The sequence below is a fragment of the Rhynchophorus ferrugineus genome, unplaced genomic scaffold (genome assembly GCF_030347505.1).
Source record: "Rhynchophorus ferrugineus isolate W39M unplaced genomic scaffold, kcgeb_rfMv2 rfM10, whole genome shotgun sequence".
NCBI classification, from domain to species: Eukaryota; Metazoa; Arthropoda; class Insecta; order Coleoptera; family Curculionidae; genus Rhynchophorus; species Rhynchophorus ferrugineus.
The window spans coordinates 10,216,112-10,231,036 of NW_027472589.1; the positions used below are offsets into that span (position 1 = coordinate 10,216,112).

Consider the following 14,925-nt stretch of genomic DNA (forward strand, 5'->3'; position numbering starts at 1 on the left):
GTGAGTAGACCAAGCATCGTACTCATTTGATCCATTAGTTTGGCCATCATATTTTCTAATTTTGAGATGTTGCTAGTTTCAGTAGGTTGAGATGTTGTCTCTCGTTTTTGTGCTGAACCATTTTCAACTATTTGGGCATAAGTTATGTCTGGTTGACTTGTTCTGGTGGGTAGTGGTAGATTGGTAGTAGTAGATTGTTTTTGTTGATGCCTTTTTTCCCTTAAGGCAGGATAGAGTTTCTGCTGTAGTTGCTTGTGAACTGCGCAACCCTTGTAGTTCGCTGGATGATTTCCGTTACAGTTAACACATTTCACTTTTTCATCGCGAACTTTACGAGTACAATCTCCTGTCTTATGTTCTCCTGCACATTTTACGCATCTATATGATTTGCGACAGTAAGTCTTTGTGTGCCCGTGCGCTTGACATCTTGTGCATTGTGGTATAATTCTTTTTATATGTGGTGGTTCGCATTTAATAATATTATTTTCCAATTTGGTGATTTCATACACCGCCTTATTATTTCCATTAGGTTTTATGTCTATATAAAACATAGGCAGAGGTTTTTTTGTCGTGTGATGTCGTATATTGTGAATATTTACGACCTCGTGGCCTTTTTCAGCTAGTGCTACCTTGATGGTGTTAAAGTCCGTCCCGTGATGTAATCCTTTTAATACGAATTTAAATGTTCTCTCGGATTTTGGCCTGAATGTATGGTATTGGGTGTTTCTTTCATCTAATTCTTTTATAAGAACTTTAAAGTGATCCGCTTCGAACAATTGGATTTTAATCGTTTCATAGCTCACTGTTTTAATTGTGTAGTTCGTAGTAATGGTTTTCAATAAGTCATGGATGTTTTTTATTATTCCTACCTTATAGACTGTTATTGGTGGTGGTTTGGGAACAACTTTTTCAGGGCTTGGTTGTATGTTCTCTTCAATTTCTTCCGACAGGTTGCTAAAACTGTTTTTTGTCTCTATCGGTTTCTGCAACCAATAGTCACTGATTCTTGTTTGTTTCCTCGCGATTTCTTCTTCTGGACTTCTCAATCGTTTTTTGTTAATGACTGTAGTCCATTCTGATGGTGGAGTTTGCGTTATTGCTGTTTGTTCTAATCTTATATCAAAGTGTGCAGGTGATTTGGTTGAATCGCTATGGTTTGCCATTTTTTAATATTTTAATATTTTATTTAATTTACTTCCAGATGATAAAAAAAATAAAATAAATACATTGTTTATTTCACGCACTTCATTTTTCACTTACGTTATTTTAGCACTAGTTATTTACTATAAATACTATAAATGAATTTCAAAAGGACTGTTGTAAAATAAGATGAAATAATTTTAAACACTAATAAAAATGAGATGCAGTCCTTTTGTCTGGTCACGTAAACACGTATTCACTACACTTTGGAAAAGAATTCGCTAGGTGAATTAGATGCATGATAAATACAGGGTTCAGTCAGCACAGTTGAATACTAGATGGATACCGGCCACAACATTCAACTCAATAAATTTGAGGTTTTAGACACACCACAGATCTATTTGAGAAGAAAGTCGACAGGATTTCAGATTTACAAACATCAAAATAATCTCAACCAACGATAAAGTCACTAGCTGATCACTCAATCAATGTACCCAAAACAGTTATTCATTTTATGGAATATACAGGCAAACAAGAGCCAAGTAAGGCGAATAGGGTGGTTTGCGCAATGATGTGATTTACAATATTATTAAAGAAGTCCAAAAAAGGCATTTTTTTCATCATAATGCGCATTCCAAGGAGTCCCAAGACAGGGCAGAGTCAAATATTGAAACAAAACAAATATCTAGAACAGCAAAGAATATCTAAATAAGAACACATCCATTAACGAATCAGACAAGCCATGACTTCTTCTGATGGTCAATAAGTTTCTGCATTTCGTTAGAACATGGGCGAGTGATGTTATTTCCTCACAAATGGATTGGTGGTCTCTGAGAACAATCCTCAAGGCCAATCAGTAGTTTGTTTGATTTTATTTGTAAATATTTCTATTCCAGAGATAGTAAGGGAAAAGAAGTCTTTCTACGCTACACTAGGTTTTCTGTCTGATGAACGATTTTTGTAATATAATGTATTTATAATTTGTTAACCATTTGCAATAGCGTCTTCAGCGAGGAGGATCCAGACCAATACCATGCTGTTTTATTGCAAAAATCTGCATATGGCAAATTGAAAAGTTTATTGTGAGGCCTATGTTATAGTGAGTTATAGAGGATTTAGAACCATCCATATAAACAGTCTCACAATCTGGGTGTTTTGATAAGATTTGAACCAATAATTTCTGAAATGTTAGTGAAGTTAAATTTTGTGTCTTATAAGATATTAATGTCCAATTATTTTGATAATGGATAAAGTCCTTGGCTGATTATATGTCAAAATATATTAAATTCACATAATAGGCGTTATATGATTTTTAATAGCTTTTTCCCAAATACAAGTGGTTTTATAGAAGGTATTACGTGCTAGTTGTAGGACTAGAGTTAACGAGTCCCAGTGTTATTTTTAAAACAGCGTTTCGTATTATATCTATTCTTCGTAAAGAAGTGGTAGATGCTGAATTATAACGCTCTTATATTATATATACGAGCAGGCACCTAGTTTGTACCTCATTATAGATTTACAGGTCCTAAATATCAAAGATTGATCATTACCCAGTTTTCTGCAGGATAAGCACCTAATAAAATTAGGATTCCTGGCTGTTTTTGATTTAATGTCCACCATGTACTTTCTCTTGGAGAGATATTACTCCATCCTGACGCCCAATATTTTAGCTAATTGTTATGCTTGTGTGATATTATTAGCCAAATTGAGGCAGTAATGTATTGGACATTTTTTGATTCTGCAAAAATAGACGACAGATTTTGAAGCTGATATTTTATAACTTGAAAAGGTAGACAATTGAGCCGTGGTATCAGGACTCATGCCAATTGTACTAATGACTTGTTTCCGCAACGTGTTTTTAACCGGCTTCAAAAAAGGAGGAGGTTCTATGTTCGACTGTATTTTTTTTAATGTATGTTCGACGATTTTTCTGTCCATTATGGACCGATTTTCAGATTTCTATTTTTATTCGAAAGAGCGCCCTTGGTCCCATTGGAACCAAGTTAGAATCAGATGGGGGAACAAGAGAAAATCGAAGAAAAACCTCAAATTTCAGAGGCATGTACAATGTTTTCACATATTTTTATCTCAAATAATGAGATATTTGTATATAATGTTATTGCTGAGCTAATCTGACGAAAAAATGGAAGTAGTTTAGTATAAGAGTCATTTCGTTGGTTTTTCAATCACTAACCATATCATATGAGTCGTCGTAGAAACATGGTAGGCAACTGTTTCTATGTTGTAATAGTTAGAATGTTAAGTTCACACGGACAGGTCGGGGGTTTTGATCCCCAAGAGAGCAGCAACTTTCTTTTTTCCAGTTTGATTGGAACATTTGTCAAATCACCTAGAGTATGTAGCGGGCCCCAGTGCGTGAAACTTCCCTTATTTACAATCATTGTTTCTTTATTCCTATTTCTCCTCATACGGGCTGTAGTTTTACTTGGCCGATCCATCGTAATACTTAATAATATAACTGCGTTATTTATTGAGTAAATATCTAATACTAGAAAGGTAAAAATAAAATATTTTAACAAAAAAAAATGGAACCGACTTCAAAATCAGTTTGAAGTCGATGCCAAGCCCTCAATGGAAAAGAAACAACAAAAAAATACAATTTAATATAATTGTTTGGACACGGTACCGACTTCAAACTGATTTTTAATTAGTTATTACAACGATTATTAGGTACATATATTATTTTAAAATTCTTTTTTTTTGTGGTAACAGCTTAAGTTTGAGTATTTTTAACATTTTAGTGAGTTTCTTATTTATTTTTTGAAGTCGGTTAGATATTTTATTTTCAAATGAACTTAAAAAATATTAAAAGATTATGTATTAATACAAATTACATAAAGAACTCTGTTCGGTTTTGGGGCCGCGTTTTAGGATAATCGAGAAAAAAATCAATTTTCGACTGGACATCATCATTATTTTTCGGATATAACGACCGGGCGCTGTATTAATCGGCGAATTTCGGAATTCACGTCGGGACGATGCTTAATCTCGAGAAATTATGTTAATAAGTAGTCGAGCCAAACTGCAGGTTACTCATAACGAAAATGCCAACTTAGTTCCCATGGCAATTTTCACCAATTAACAGAATAAACACCTGCTCGACAGGGTTGTTTGAAATTCTATTAGCCCGAGGAGATCATTTATTTAATTTCGTTGCGGACAAGACAACGGGCGGCTAATTTGTACGAAATATTTGAATCGGGATAATGACATTTGTCATATGGGGAAGCAGAAGCTACACCAAAGCGAGGAATTTTAATAACATTCATATATATTAAGATTTTATTTTATTCTAAATGTAATATTATGATATTTACTTTTTCAATTTTTTCTTAATTCTTTGAACTCTATTTTTTTGAACTCCCACATTATGTATGATTAGTATTAGATCTATTAATTAATTTAAAAGGATTTGCAGAACATAGCGTTACTGTATATTATATAGCATCGTGAACAATAGTAAACAATTTCATGCTAAAGCTTCACTGACAGGCTTCACTCTTCAGTCAGTGTCCTTCATAGAACAGTATATACAGTGTCAACTTAATACATATAATTTCAGAACACCATTTCGCACCATTCCATTGGTTAGCTTAAATTATCATTACAGACACTTCTAAAGGAAATATTTTATTTCATTCAATAATTGTTCGAGGAATTCATACGCATCATGTGACTAATCCCTGACGTTACATTCTACTGACTAATTAAATTTGAAAAAAAAACATTCATATACATTAAGATTTTATTTTACTCTAAATGTAATATTATGATAAGTACCTTTTCAACTCTTTCTAAATTCTTTGGACTCTGTTTTTTTAACTCTTACATTATGTATGATTAATATTAGACCTATTAATTAATTTAAAAGGATTTGCAGGACATAGTGTTGCTGTATATTATATAGCATCGTGAACAATAGTAAACAAGTTCATGCTAAAGCTTCACTGACAGGCTTCACTTTTTATTCAGTGTCTTTCATAGAGTAGTATATACAGTGTCAACTTAATACATATACATATATATACATTTCAGAACAGCATTTCGCACCATTCCATTGGTTAGCTTAAATTATCATTATAGACACCTCTAAAGGAAATATTTTATTTCATTCAATAATTGTTCGAGGAATTCATACGCATCATGTGACTAATCCCTGACGTTACATTCTACTGACCAATTAAATTTGAAAAATAACGTTCATATACATTAAGATTTTATTTTATTTTAAATGTAATATTATGATAATTACCTTTTCAACTCTTTCTAAATTCTTTGGGCTCTGTTTTTTTAACTCCTACATTATGTATGATTAATATTAGACTTATTAATTAATTTAAAAGGATTTGCAGGACATAGTGTTACTGTATATTATATAGCATCGTGAACAATAGTAAACAATTTCATGCTAAAGCTTCACTGATAGGCTTCACTTTTCAGTCAGTGTCCTTCATAGAGTAGTATATACAGTGTCAACTTAATACATATAATTTCAGAACACCATTTCGCACCAGTCCATTGGTTAGTTTAAATTATCATTGCAGACACCTCTAAAGGAAATATTTTATTTCATTCAATAATTGTTCGAGGAATTCATACGCATCATGTGACTAATCCCTGACGTTACATTCTACTGACCAATTAAATTTGAAAAATAACATTCATATACATTAAGATTTTATTTTATTTTAAATGTAATATTATGATAAGTACATTTTCAACTCTTTCTAAATTCTTTGGACTCTGTTTTTTATAGAGTAGTATATACAGTGTCAACTTAATACATATACATATATATACATTTCAGAACAGCATTTCGCACCATTCCATTGGTTAGCTTAAATTATCATTATAGACACCTCTAAAGGAAATATTTTATTTCATTCAATAATTGTTCGAGGAATTCATACGCATCATGTGACTAATCCCTGACGTTACATTCTACTGACCAATTAAATTTGAAAAATAACGTTCATATACATTAAGATTTTATTTTATTTTAAATGTAATATTATGATAATTACCTTTTCAGCTCTTTCTAAATTCTTTGAACTCATGTTTTTTAACTCCTACATTATGTATGATTAGTATTAGACCTATTAATTAATTTAAAAGGATTTGCAGGACATAGTGTTACTGTATATTATATAGCATCGTCAACAATAGTAAACAATTTCATGCTAAAGCTTCACTGACAGGCTTCACTTTTCAGTCAGTGTCCTTCATAGAGTAGTATATACAGTGTCAACTTAATACATATAATTTCAGAACACCATTTCGCACCAGTCCATTGGTTAGTTTAAATTATCATTGCAGACACCTCTAAAGGAAATATTTTATTTCATTCAATAATTGTTCGAGGAATTCATACGCATCATGTGACTAATCCCTGACGTTACATTCTACTGACCAATTAAATTTGAAAAATAACATTCATATACATTAAGATTTAATTTTATTTTAAATGTAATATTATGATAAGTACATTTTCAACTCTTTCTAAATACTTTGCACTCTCTTTTTTAACTCCTACATCATGTATGATTAATATTAGACCTATTAATTAATTTAAAAGGATTTGCAGGACATAGTGTTACTGTATATTATATAGCATCGTCAACAATAGTAAACAATTTCATGCTAAAGCTTCACTGATAGGCTTCACTTTTCAGTCAGTGTCCTTCATAGAGTAGTATATACTGTGTCAACTTAATACATATAATTTCAGAAAATCATTTCGCACCAGTCCGTTGGTTAGCTTAAATTATCATTACAGACACTTCTAAAGGAAATATTTTATTTCATTCAATAATTGTTCGAGGAATTCATACGCATCATGTGACTAATCCATGACGTTACATTCTACTGCCCAATTAAATTTGAAAAATAACATTCATATACATTAAGATTTTATTTTATTTTAAATGTAATATTATGATAATTACCTTTTCAACTCTTTCTACATTTTTTTACCTCTGTTTTTTTAACTCTTACATTATGTATGATTAATATTAGACTTATTAATTAATTTAAAAGGATTTGCAGAACATAGTGTTACTGTATATTACATAGCGTCGTGAACAATAGTAAACAATTTCATCATTTTTCAACTCTTCATTCATTCATTTTTCATCATTTCAACATTTCATTCAACATTTCATTTTTCAACTCTTTCTACATTTTTTTACCTCTGTTTTTTTAACTCTTACATTATGTATGATTAATATTAGACTTATTAATTAATTTAAAAGGATTTGCAGAACATAGTGTTACTGTATATTACATAGCGTCGTGAACAATAGTAAACAATTTTTGCTTAATTCTTTGAACTCTATTATTTTGAACTCCCACATTATGTATGATTAGTATTAGACCTATTAATTAATTTAAAAGGATTTGCGGGACATAGCGTTACTGTATATTATATAGCATCGTGAACAATAGTAAACATGCTAAAGCTTCACTGATAGGCTTCACTTTTCAGTCAGTGTCCTTCATAGAGTAGTATATACAGTGTCAACTTAATACATATAATTTCAGAAAATCATTTCGCACCAGTCCGTTGGTTAGCTTAAATTATCATTACAGACACTTCTAAAGGAAATATTTTATTTCATTCAATAATTGTTCGAGGAATTCATACGCATCATGTGACTAATCCATGACGTTACATTCTACTGCCCAATTAAATTTGAAAAATAACATTCATATACATTAAGATTTTATTTTATTTTAAATGTAATATTATGATAATTACCTTTTCAACTCTTTCTACATTTTTTTACCTCTGTTTTTTTAACTCTTACATTATGTATGATTAATATTAGACTTATTAATTAATTTAAAAGGATTTGCAGAACATAGTGTTACTGTATATTACATAGCGTCGTGAACAATAGTAAACAATTTCATGCTAAAGCTTCACTGACAGGCTTCACTTTTCAGTCAGTGTCCTTCATAGAGTAGTATATACAGTGTCAACTTAATACATATAATTTCAGAAAATCATTTCGCACCAGTCCGTTGGTTAGCTTAAATTATCATTACAGACACTTCTAAAGGAAATATTTTATTTCATTCCATAATTGTTCGAGGAATTCATACGCATCATGTGACTAATCCATGACGTTACATTCTACTGGCCAATTAAATTTGAAAAATAACATTCATATACATTAAGATTTTATTTTATTTTAAATGTAATATTATGATAATTACCTTTTCAACTCTTTCTAAATTCTTTGAACTCTGTTTTTTTAACTCTTACATTATGTATGATTAATATTAGACTTATTAATTAATTTAAAAGGATTTGCAGAACATAGTGTTACTGTATATTACATAGCGTCGTGAACAATAGTAAACAATTTCATGCTAAAGCTTCACTGGCAGGCTTCACTTTTCAGTCAATGTCCTTCATAGAGTAGTATATACAGTGTCAACTTAATACATATAATTTCAGAACAGCATTTCGCACCAGTCCGTTGGTTAGCTTAAATTATCATTACAGACACCTCTAAAGGAAATATTTTATTTCATTCAATAATTGTTCGAGGAATTCATACGCATCATGTGACTAATCCCTGACGTTACATTCTACTGCCCAATTAAATTTGAAAAATAACATTCATATACATTAAGATTTTATTTTATTTTAAATGTAATATTATGATAAGTACCTTTTCAACTCTTTCTAAATTCTTTGGACTCTGTTTTTTATAGAGTAGTATATACAGTGTCAACTTAATACATATATATATATATATATATATATATATATATATATATACATTTCATAACACCATTTCGCACCATTCCATTGGTTAATTTAAATTATCATTACAGACACCTCTAAAGAAAATATTTTATTTCATTTAACCATTGTTAGAGGAATCCATACGCATCATATGACTAATCCCTGACGTTACATTCTACTGATCAATTAAATTTGAAATAAAACCCAAATGTAATTTCTCAACAAAGTGTATTAAAATCAAATTCTACATAAATACAAATATGATAAAATCTTAAAATATCACGCCAGTATCCAGGCTGGTTAAGACCAGATGTCTGGGATAATTTTTATGTGACTTATCATCTCATTTCTTGGCAAATATAATCAAATTTGTCTACATCGCCTTTTTCCTGTTTCATATAAAGAGACAGCTTAAAGATCTATTGACAATATTAGAATTGGGAACTATCGACTGTGAATAGTCGAAATCAATAGTCACAAAAGAGTCGATACAATCGATAGTCAAAAAACTAGCAAATGCACGGTTCGACTGTTATTTTTTCAATTCGTGATGTCAGACGAAGACGTACGAACCCTTTCCTGTATAAATTGTGAGAGAGGAAATGACGGAGATAATTGCTTGGAGCAGTTAATTTTATATGTGCTTATACTTTCCAACGGTAGTATAAGAGATGTACATATTCCTTCACCTATCAACTTTAAAAAAAGGAAAAAAATAATTATTGAATACTCTGTGCCAATCAAGTAGTAAGTCTAGATATCATTCTTATGTAAAAAAAGCTGTATCTAAACCAATGTGTTATTTTTCAACAGAGCCCAAACGACATGGTTAGACCAACAAGATCCGACGGCAGTGAAGTTGAGGCACCTCCAAAGATAAGCTAAACTGGGGTGAAAAGAGCGAGTATATAAAGAGGTAATTTACTTTCATACTTTTTTAATTTTTTTGTCTGTTACTGCCACTCAATTTTTCCTTGAAAACTCGAGGCCATTCACTTCTTAGGTCAAAACTATTTCCTATCAAATAGTACCAATTAAATCTTGAGGAACAATAGAAAACTATCACTTTCCATCATCATCCAGAGGGAAATATTGGTTTGCTACATGTGATAGATAAAATAGTATAAATATCATGCAATATCATATATTTCGTTGCATATTGGCAACTCTGCTTCAATTGTATATAATTCTATCATACTATGTCCTGTTTTGTCTGTTGCTAAGTTGCGAAAGAAATGGTGCAGCCTGGATGCTTGATGATTGGAAGAATGTAGTATAGTCCGATGAATCATTTACATTGTCTCCTGCAAAAGATCGGGTTTATGTATGGAGAACCACAAAAAGGAGCTTACGATCCAAACTGCCTTCTCCCTACTATCAACTATGGGCAGGTCTTCTCAATCACATCACTAGTCAGATCACAGCGAATGGACATCATCGATAACCTCGAAGGTGAAGTTCCTACTATGAGCATATTCTACCAAACACTGCTATATTGCTCAATAATAATACGCCCATACATACAACCAAAATGATTCAGTTTCGACTTGGTTTCAGGAACATAATTGAACAGTTACAGAGAGGTTTAGAGCAGAGGGTGACGAATAGATTTCCATCTCCAACATTATGGAAGCAATTGTCGCGTAGATACGAATGAGTAATGTGGCACAAAACTGAGCCCTAATGTATTTTTGAATTTTCAACCTATCGTAGAGGTACTAAAGGCTTATTTTTATCAGTCCTATCCTGTTTCGTTAACTTTCTTCTTTGTAGGTAAAAATAGGCAATGTGACATAAAACTGAGCCACATTGTATTTATAATTTTTCAATTTATTATGAGGTACTTAGAGGTTTATTTTTATCAGTCCTGACATTCTGTTTTGTTAACATTCTTTTCCGTAGGTAACAATGGGTAATATGATTTTTTAAATTCATTGGGTAATTTCATTTTTGATTTTCAATCATAGAGATACAAGTGGCCAATTTTTATCACTTCTAACTAATTATTATATTTCATTATAAGTTTTGTTCTTGTATATGTCTCTCTAAATAGTTTAGGTATGAGGAAATTAAAAAGAAAACTAAGATATAAACTTGACAGCAAACATTTTATTAAATTAAATTCGAATCTTAGTTAATATTTTCAATAAAATATATAACAATTTAATATATATAATAATACAATGGGTTAACATTTAAAAATTCATATTTTATTTTAATATACTGAATCTTGAGTAATGAATCTTGATTACAGCTACAGTTCCAAATTCCAATCACCGTCGTGGCTTGGCAGAGCGGGTTCAGATCTGAAAGCGACAGAAAAATCAAGGTTAGTATTTCTTTAAACATCTCCAACTAAGTTTTCGTTATTCAGTATTAATAAATAATTCATCGCCTGACGGCCATGACTGTCTCATCAGCATTGAAATTTAATTGCGTAACATTTACGTACTTTTGTTTTCAACAGATCAACACTTTAAAAAAGTTAATAAGCGATAATGAGACAGATTATCGGAAAAATACAGGCCGGAACAAGGTGTTAAATTATAATAGTACGGCATTTTTCTTTGCCAATGAATATATTCATTTTCGCACCATAGAGGCACTAAATAACACTTCGCGACTGAAAAATTGCTTCGAATGATGCACCACGTCCAAAGGTGTTAAGAGTTTCGTGCAAAGCCCCCAGGTATGGGTTAACGGGCATTAAATAGGCCTACTAACGTATTCTCAGGCCGAAGTAATATTGTTTTATGTATACGTTACGCCACGCCACATATAAATGTGGCGTGGCGTATAAGCGTGGATTCAGAGGAATTCGCCAAATTTGGTAGAATCACCAAGGTATAGACAACAAACACCTTGGTTGAGCTAAGGTGTGAGAAATCACCCACGTCTTGGTAGCACTGCCAAGGCATCGGCGATAACATCTTGGTCGAGCCAAGGTGTGAGAAATCGCCTACGTCTTGGTAGCACTGCCAAGGCATCGGCGATAACACCTTGGTCGAGCCAAGGTGTGAGAAATCGCCTACGTCTTGGTAGCACTGCCAAGGCATCGGCGATAACACCTTGGTCGAGCCAAGGTGTGGGAAATCGCCTACGTCTTGGTAGCACTGCCAAGGCATCGGCGATAAACACCTTGGTCGAGCCAAGATGCTAGAAATCGCCTACGCGTTAACTGAATAACAAAACCATAAAAATCTAAAATTGTAAAACCGTTACAACCCACCTAAATCTACTGCTGCACATTCATTTTCGATCTGTTTGGTTCGCTTGATCCAAGGCTTTCCCATCCAAGTCCACGCCATCTGGCGGATATCTCGAGAGAGTTGAAAAGGTATATATGTATATACATTGGTGAAACTGTACACAAAGGTATATATGTATATACCTTTATGGGTATATACCAATATACCATCGTCCATCATGAGATCATATCAATCATATATCATCATCATACCAATCCATCAAACCTGATTAACCATAAATCTGATTTTTATTACTGCAGTATTTTACAGGCTTTATAACGGTTCCACTAAGAGAATTTTGCTCTGTCGATCTGGTCTATTCTATTTCCTCTCTGATTCCAGGCTCGCTTATACCTTGATGGCGCTTTCAAGGTATAGGCGATACCTTGCGCCTTTGTAGTCCGCCAAGATATAGGCGACAACCTGTACCTTGGTGGACCTACCAAGGACAAGGCTCGCTTATACCTTGATGGCGCTTTCAAGCTATAGGCGATACCTTGCGCCTATATATGGACCTACCAAGGACAATTGATGGCGCTTTCAAGCTATAGGCGATACCTTGCGCCTTTGTAGTCCGCCAAGATAAAGGCGACAACCTGTACCTTGGTGGACCTACCAAGGACAAGGCTTGATGGCGCTTTCAAGGTATGAGCAAAAGCCTATATATGATAAATTGTCTAGGTAAAGGCGAACTGCAACAACATTCAGTCACCTATACCTTCATTATATAAGAATATTGTATAGAACTATAATTATAATCAACTCACCTGATTAATTTCAATTGTTACAGGAACCTGGCCATCCTCGCATAGTGGGCCCATTGGAAAACAAGCTGAAGACAACGTCCACTGTCGGTCAATTATGTTCGATGATTTAATGGCTACTATTGCTGTATAATAGGTCCTATTTAGTGGCCAATACACCTCGTGATACCGACAGAACTGCTTACACATCCGAAGATATATGGTTGCCCCTCACGGAAAGCTGCTCGCCAGTATGATTTCCAATTTCGTTGTCACTCGGCTCTTGAAAAGAAGAAAATATAAAATCTTATTATATTATCATGTAAAGTACAAATGTAAAAAATTAAAATAAGTAAAATTAAAAGTATCCAAGAAAGTGTAGTACTGTAATATGATAAGAATAAGCTAATTATATACATTTATTGATAAAGAACAAACGTATTATTTGTAGCCTTTCCCTACTATGCTTTTTCAACCTGTTGAATTTAAAAAAAATAGAAATTTAAAATATTTCATAAATTATAAACATTAATGTCATCTAATAAATGAGAGATCTTGAGTACCCGTTATTATGTAATAACAAATAATAAAACACCAGTAAAAAGAAATTTAAATTAATTTAATGATAATAATAATAAACGGGAAATCGAAATTAAGAAAAGGTAAATATATCAAAGTGAACAACAAAGAAGATATTTTTTGTTTATTATCATCATCAATGCATAAAATAACCTTAGGAATACTAAAATCTGAAAAATAGTTACACTATGAAGAAATTGTTAGAGAACCATTAAAATTTTATCGTTTGGGCTTCTCCCGTAGCACTTTACTCCGTCTAGGTCATACCACGTATGCAAAGCAAATTTGCAGGAAACGGTTATACAGGAAAATGCAGGGGGAACGGATAACTTAAAGGATCAGGACTTGGGACATGATTTTCCATGAGCAGGGTCGCAACACTGAAGCAGATCTGTCTCCCACCGAAAACCAAATATAATGTCTAATAAACTAATGTATAACCTAATTGTCCAAACCAAATATAATCTATCTGCTCTTTCAGCAATTAATTAATAATAAAACATATAATGTAAAAATTATATCAGAATGAACAGATGATGTATATAATTATTAAAAGATAATGTGAGAGTTGTTTTCTGTTCCTTCCTTCCTCTTTTCTTCAAATTTATTTTTATTATAGTATAGTATAAAATAAAATAGATGCAATCAAGGCAAGAGATGTAATCAAACTTAGATTAATGAAGGTAATGGTGAAAATTGAAATATTATAATAGAAAAATTAAGATGAAAAGGAAATATTGAATTAGGAATCTGTATATTTTAATTGTAAATTAATCTAAATATAAAAATATAAATTAAATGTAAATAAATATAAAAAATACCTTACTATTATTTATCCATTACCCTAATAATATTGAGATTTTCTCTTCTCTACTTAAATGTTCTCAAATGGAGTCCCTCAGGGTTCAGTTCTAAGTCTCACTCAGAACAGAACGATCCTCTGTAATCCACTTTTGCGGTGGCGTAACTGTACCCGCGTCCATTCATTCTTCCTTAATAACACTTCAATCCCAACTGTTGACCGTATAAAGTTCCTGGGGGTCATTTTCCGCAGCTGGCTATCCTGGAAGCATCACATCAACGAACTTAAAACTTCAAGTAGAAACAGCTAAACACCTCGGAATATATCTCGATAGTAGGTTAAACTAAAAACACCATGTTAGGCAAAAGGCAGAGCAGATTAGACTCAAAGTCAAGCAAGAGCACTGGTTAGTCGGAAGATACTCTCAACTTGATCTAAAATCAAATAGATTAGTTTATCAGTCAACCGTAAAACCCATTTGGACCTATGTGGTGCAAATATAGGGCTTTCCTATAATATCAAACCAACTAGTAATCCAACCTACCTTAAACAAAGTTCTACGATTAATTATCAATACTTATTGTGACATAACCAACGAAGAGCTGCACGATGCCCTCGGAATCAAATGGATATACG

The 14,925-nt window shown here is 32.4% G+C and overlaps 2 long non-coding RNA genes across 2 annotated transcripts in view; one reads left to right on the forward strand and one right to left on the reverse strand.

Annotated features, from left to right (window-relative positions):
* The window catches only part of LOC143203564 (uncharacterized), a 509,963-nt gene extending 496,618 nt beyond the window's left edge, over positions 1 to 13,345 (forward strand). The window contains exons 4-6 of the long non-coding RNA XR_013007372.1: positions 9,731 to 9,833; positions 11,172 to 11,246; positions 12,956 to 13,345. This is a non-coding gene — a long non-coding RNA (uncharacterized LOC143203564). The remainder of the gene's footprint in view (positions 1 to 9,730; positions 9,834 to 11,171; positions 11,247 to 12,955) is intronic.
* Positions 11,103 to 13,118, reverse strand: LOC143203563 (uncharacterized). The gene is made up of 2 exons (XR_013007371.1): positions 12,933 to 13,118; positions 11,103 to 11,223 (listed from the first exon to the last, which is right to left on the reverse strand). It is a non-coding gene; the product is annotated as an uncharacterized LOC143203563 (long non-coding RNA).
* Positions 13,346 to 14,925: the final 1,580 nt, after the last annotated feature.